Raw genomic sequence first — 6,000 nt, forward strand, 5'->3', positions numbered from 1 at the left:
GGACCCGCCCCATTTTTTCTATAAATATCTAATACGTTTTTTATCCTGCCTTTTGTTTTCTGACTCTTACTGAATTTCTAACCCATGACAGTACAGGGTGCTGGCTGCCTGGCTATTGACTGCCTTTATTAGCTTCTTACGAAAAACTTCAAGCATATTTAAATTTTCAAAAAAATAGAAATTATTCCAGTCTGCTCTTCTTTACATACTGTTTTGTTGCCATATTCAAAAGAACTGTAGTAGATTGGCGAAGTCTGATTTTTTTGTTCTTTGCAAAGTCCAGGCTGGTTTGTCTTCATTGACCTGTTCAGCTGAGAGATCTTTAGCTCTTTCTTTAATAATTATCCAGTCAGTTTACCTGGTACTAAAATGAGACTCATTTGGTTGTAATTCTGAAGATCACACTTCACGCCTCTTTTATTTTTAATAACACATCTTGTCCTCTAAGATGCCAGCTAGTTTTTAGTAGAAAGATGTCTTATTTTTGTTAGCAGCCCATACTTCATTTTTAAGTCTCTTCAGAATTCTTGGATATCCCTGAGGGTTGGTCACACTGAATTTTATCCATTTGTTCCAACACTTCTTTGGATACCTCGGTCTCTCAGAGCTCCTTCTCTGCTACATTTAAATAAATAGGTTTAAGATATGTATCTCCCCTACATGATCCGTGGTGCAAATACAAAGAAATCCTTCTTCTGCTCGACTGATTCCTTTACATCCTGGCTATCTGTAGGAACAAGTGACAGACTGAACTCTAGAGAGTTTTATGTAAAGACTTTAACAGCAGACCCAGATACATACTGCAGTCAATAATGCCTAACTTACAGAAGGTAGCACCCCATTCGTCTTTTTGCTCTGAGCAACCTCCTAATAGTTCAGTCTTCTTGGACACGGGTAACCCTCATTCCAGCCTTACGGAGAGTTTATTGTTGACCAGCAGAACTTGCACAAACTTTCTTCAAAGCCCAAAGACCTGAAAATGTCAGTTAGAGGAGACAGAACTCTAGGAAGGAAATTAAGTCCATTGTACTTAATGGTGACTTGCAATGGGTTACTATTGATCAACAAATCAATGATTTGTTGGATGGGTTCTGCCTTGCACGGCATTGGCATAAATATTTTGGCACTGGAGAGACTGAGGCAGCTAAATTTATATAATTTAGAATATTGTTCCAAGGGGACATAACCAGGGATTTTAAATGCCTTCAAGGTATGGATATAAACAAAATAAGGGAACTGTTCTGTCTTGGAGGAAGGAAATTAATCCATTTTAGACGGTAAGACAAAAAGTAATGACTTGAAGCTAAAGATAGAAACATTTAAGCTAAACGTTAGGAAAATATTCATCAGTTCTAAAAGTGATTCAGTCTTGGGGGAATAGAAACCCGAGATGGAGGGTGAGAACAAAATCCTTTGAGGCAATTGGAAGGAATTGCTATTAAAAATGATAGCATATTAACTCCTCCATATTCATTAGAACAAATTGGGTATATAGAAACCATCAGCACTTTATATCAAGAATCTTGATCTCTAGTTAGTGATAAGAGAAAAAAATTACCCTCATTAACAGTGTTGGTAACGGTTGGTATTGAACTGGAGAACTTAAGGCTTGGATGAGTTTAAACAACATGTTTATCACTGCAGTAAGTGTTGCCAGCATTAGCATTATTTTGATTGCCATTATCTGGCCAGGGAACATGCTGGATCAGTGCCAGGTTCCAAAGCATAAACAGAGAAGCCCTAGATTGGTTTTATTCTTGGAAGCAAGTTGAACCAGGTAAAGGCCAGATTTTATTTACTAAATTAAATGCACCACAGAAAGATTGTGTTAATTGTCATTCAAGAAACCCAGCACCAAGCTGGTGATATGTTTATAGGATAGCAATAGGGTGTTTTCCATCCAAAGAGCTATGTTTAAAAAAAATATGAAGATTGCAAAGTCCAGAACTCAAAAAAATTAGAAAATGCCAGACTTAGTGTTCATGAAAACTTAGTTCAGCTCTCCTGTGCATTTGCACCACCATGTGTGGGTCTGTTAGCTCAAACTGGAAGACTCCAGTCTGTTCCATCCAAAACTGGTCATAGTTATGGGCAGAGAAAACTGATGTGTGGATAAACTAACTATTCCTTTAAAACTAAACTGAAATATTTTTGAGGTTTTCTATACATCAACCTTTCCCCCTACCCTTTAATGCTGGTTTTTCACTTTTGAGTTCTTGCTGGGACTGCAAATAGAAGTGTTAAAATACCTCTTAAAAGGCCACTGTTACAGATTTACATCTTGGAGTACATGGATCTCCATAGGGCAGCCTATCCTCATGGCAATTATAGCCTGCTCTAGCAATACAGGGGTGTGCATAAGCAAGAACAGATTCAAGATTTGGCCGGTGGGGGGGAGGGAGAAGGAGTGCACAAGTAGCTACTAGGCCTGTGTGAAGTGACTACTATTTGCTTCGGATTCAGCCAATTTGGGGGACAGTGATTCAATCTGGTGATCCAAATCACTGTCCTGAATTGATTTGGCTGCTGCCAGATCAGCTGAATCACACAGGCCCATCCTCTGCCTGCTCTCAATGGCTGTGCTGCCCACCCCAGCTCCTGGCTGTTTGGAAAAAAAAAGCTCCCACTCACCAGCTGCTACCTGGTGGGGGGGTGATCCCCACTGCCCCGCGCTGCTCACCACATGGGGGAGCTCTGCATGAGTCCCCAGAAGCCCCAAGGTGGCTGCAGTATCTGGTGAGTGCAGGGCTTGTTATTTTTCTTAAAGGGCCAGAGAGGGGGCAGGCAGGGCAGCTGTAGGGGATCTGGGGGGCAGGTGGGGGGGCTCATGGCAGAGCCCCCCATGCAGTGTGGGGCAGTGGGGGGCAGCGGGGATTGCCCCCCTACCCAGCATCACCCAGTGAGTGGGGGATTTTTTTTAAAGGCCCAGGAGCTGGGGCAGGCAGGGCAGCCATGGTGGTGCTGGGGGAGTGGGCAGGGGGTGGGGCCTGGCAGGGGGCCCCCCCCAGGGCCCTCCGGGACCCCCCCAAGGTCCCTCCCCCACTCTTCCAGCCTCCCCTCCCCCACCCTCTACTTATCAGCTTAGAGTTCGGGTCCAGCTCCCTGTTGCAGCAGGCAGGGACTGCCCAAATCACTGAAGCTCCTCTGAATCTTTTCCAAATCAATTTGGAGAGCTTCAAATCAATTCAGACCTTTTAACTGGTCCCCTGATTTGATTTGGATTTGGAGATTCGGCCACCAAATCGGGCTGCATCTCCTCCAAATCGAATCAGCACCTGAAGCTTTGCACAGCCCTAGTAGCTACCTGTGCTGCAGGGATGGCTGCACTCCTGCTGTCAGCCTTCACCCCCCCATGCCCACTGGTGCAGATAGACCATGACACAGGAGCCTATGGGGACTTTTTAAAGTTATCAAAGCATGTAAGAATCCTCCCCCCTTCCACCTCCCCTTCTGTGCTCAGCCAGGAACAGTGACAGTTGCAGCAGCAATGGGCAAAGGAGTTCTCCTTTCCCATACCTGCTCTCAGGTGACTAGGAAGGGTGAGGGAATCCAACACACCACCCAGTGCCACTGCTGCCACTGTTCCCATCTGAGCCCAACCCCTGCACAGCCCTGCTGGAGTGGGCAGGATCAGTTTTGAAACTTTCCTGCTCCCAGGACAGTTAAGCAGCAGTGGCAGGGAACAAGGGGAGAGAAGGGGTGTGCTTTTGAGCCAAGGGGAAAAGCGGGGGTAGGGATTCTTACATGCATTGAGAACTTAAAAAAAGTCCCCAAAGGCTCCTTGCATGGTCCAGTCTGAAAGAGGGAGTGCAATTGCACCACTGCACCCCCCTCTGGATCTGATCCTGTGCATAATGGGTGCTTCTTTGAACCAAACCTCTCTGAACCTCAGAGGCTCACAAGAGAAGACAGCATTATTGTTCTTGAAACATTGGAAGCAGTCCATCATCACTGTTGCTAGTTAATAATCCTTTATATGAAACTGTGGCAAGAAGTTAGCAGTCTTGTATACATGGTATCCTTACAGAACATAGCTTCAGAGAGGGGTATTTCTTCAGTTAGGAAGTCCACACTGCAACAGAAGTAAAAATTTGCAGAGTAGCTTCAGCTGACCGAAAGAAACTTTCTACACTCCACTTCAGAAATGTCAGGGAAGGTAAGAAGGAAATGGAAATGTCAAGATAAATGTTATTTATTAACATAACTGTAACTTGTTATGCATTTATAATTGCATGCTTGCAAAGCAGGAATTTACTTTTAAAATCTCATTTCCTCTCCAACATTGATGCTGTTGATATATTTCTTTAATATCTTGGACCGAACAGTGAAACTTGACTGTTTCATTTTACTTCTTCTTTTCGCCTGTTTTTACCTTCTGGTTTTATTGCACTGGTACAGCCTTTTCAGAATGGATATTTCATGGGAATATTTATGCTTTAAATAATTATGCAAACCTTCATCCATACCATATGCTGCAAAGCCTTTTTTGTGTGTGTGTATCAAAGCTAATTTTCTGAGAGCCTAAACAGTTCCATGACATCACATTTAACTGTACTTCTATAATGATATTGCTGTTAGAAGAAAGTAAACTAGAAGAGCACAGACTACTTTGTCTTCATAGTGGAAAAACACAGACAACTGATGGAGTTAAAAGGATTGCTGCAATGGGCCTAAACTCTTTTGGGAGTTTAAAGCATTTACAGTTCACTTGGTGTACTTGCTCAGCAGAACTAAAAGCGAATTGGTCTCTAATATCTTATTTAGGGGCCTATTTACCAACATGAATTCTGCGATCACTAAGATATAGAGCTAGGAAGAGACTCAGTCTATCATGATTTCCTGTCTTTGTAAAGCTCCTCTGTGCTAGGCAATCCTATATGTTACAATGTACCAGAGTAAAAATGACTCAGTGGGGGCCAAGGAGGGGCATACGGGGATGGGAGAATATTATAAACATCCCCCTGCTGTGAGATTCGCAACCCAACAATGTTGAGCCAATGCATGGAAAATTAAAAAGTAAAATGGACTATTCATAGTTTCATATTTGCTAGGGTCGGAAGGGACCTGAGCAGATCATCAAGTCTGACCCCCTGTCATGGGCAGGAAAATATGCTGGGGTCAAATGACCCCAGCAAGGTGATTATCTAGCCTCCTTGTGAAGACCCCCAGGGTAGGGGTAAGCACCACTTCCCTTGGAAGTTGGTCCCAGATCCTAGCCACCCTGACAGTGAAGTAGTGCTTCCTGATGTCTAGCCTGAACCTACTCTCAGTCAACTTACGGCTGTTATTCCTAGTTACTCCTGGTAGTGCTTGGAGGAACAAGGACTATTAATGGAATGTGAAGGTGATTGGGCTAATTTGGCTAAGGTGAGTGATTGTACAAATGTAAATTAACATCAGTGGTAGGAAGTAAAATCAGATTATTACCTTTTTTTTACCTCAAGAATCTATGGTCTTACTAGTACAAGAGACCAGTAACTATTAAACATGCATTTCCTGAGAGTGTTTCCCTTTCAGGTTTTGTGTGATGGTGGTTAGGTCACTGCAGGCTCATGTTTTACTCTATATCAACAAAGGCAGAGAAGGAGCAGCAAATACACCTCAGCATATTCCAGTCCCATCCCTTTATTAAAGCCATCAATGATACATGGCGACCTTTCCTTTTCAAGGATCCCTGAAGACTGGCTGTTCTTTCTGGAGACCTTGATTAGGCATTCGTGCCAAGCAGAATAAGCAGGAAGGAGTAGTGTGTGTTGTCACTCGGCCACTCGCTGTCCTCTTTGTTGATTGCACAGGTCCATTTAAAATCTGACTCAGCTTTGCACTTTTCCATTGGCACGTTGCTAGAAGGAGTCAGGTCGTAGGCCGTGCTGAGAGGTTTTTTTCCCCCTTGCCCTGCATAGTTATTAATTTAATGGATACATTTACACAAGGTGGCAGCTGTTGTTTTCAACTTTAATACAGTGCTGCTTTCTCTCAGGGAGTCTTTATCCCCACACA

General features: G+C 43.5%; 1 protein-coding gene across 1 annotated transcript in view; it reads left to right on the forward strand.

The window, feature by feature from the left end:
• CUNH8orf48 (chromosome unknown C8orf48 homolog) overlaps window positions 1-6,000 on the forward strand; it is a 163,931-nt gene that overhangs the window by 156,796 nt on the left and 1,135 nt on the right. The window lies entirely within an intron of this gene.

Source organism: Alligator sinensis, unplaced genomic scaffold (assembly GCF_000455745.1).
Source record: "Alligator sinensis unplaced genomic scaffold, ASM45574v1 scaffold830_1, whole genome shotgun sequence".
NCBI lineage: Eukaryota > Metazoa > Chordata > Crocodylia > Alligatoridae > Alligator > Alligator sinensis.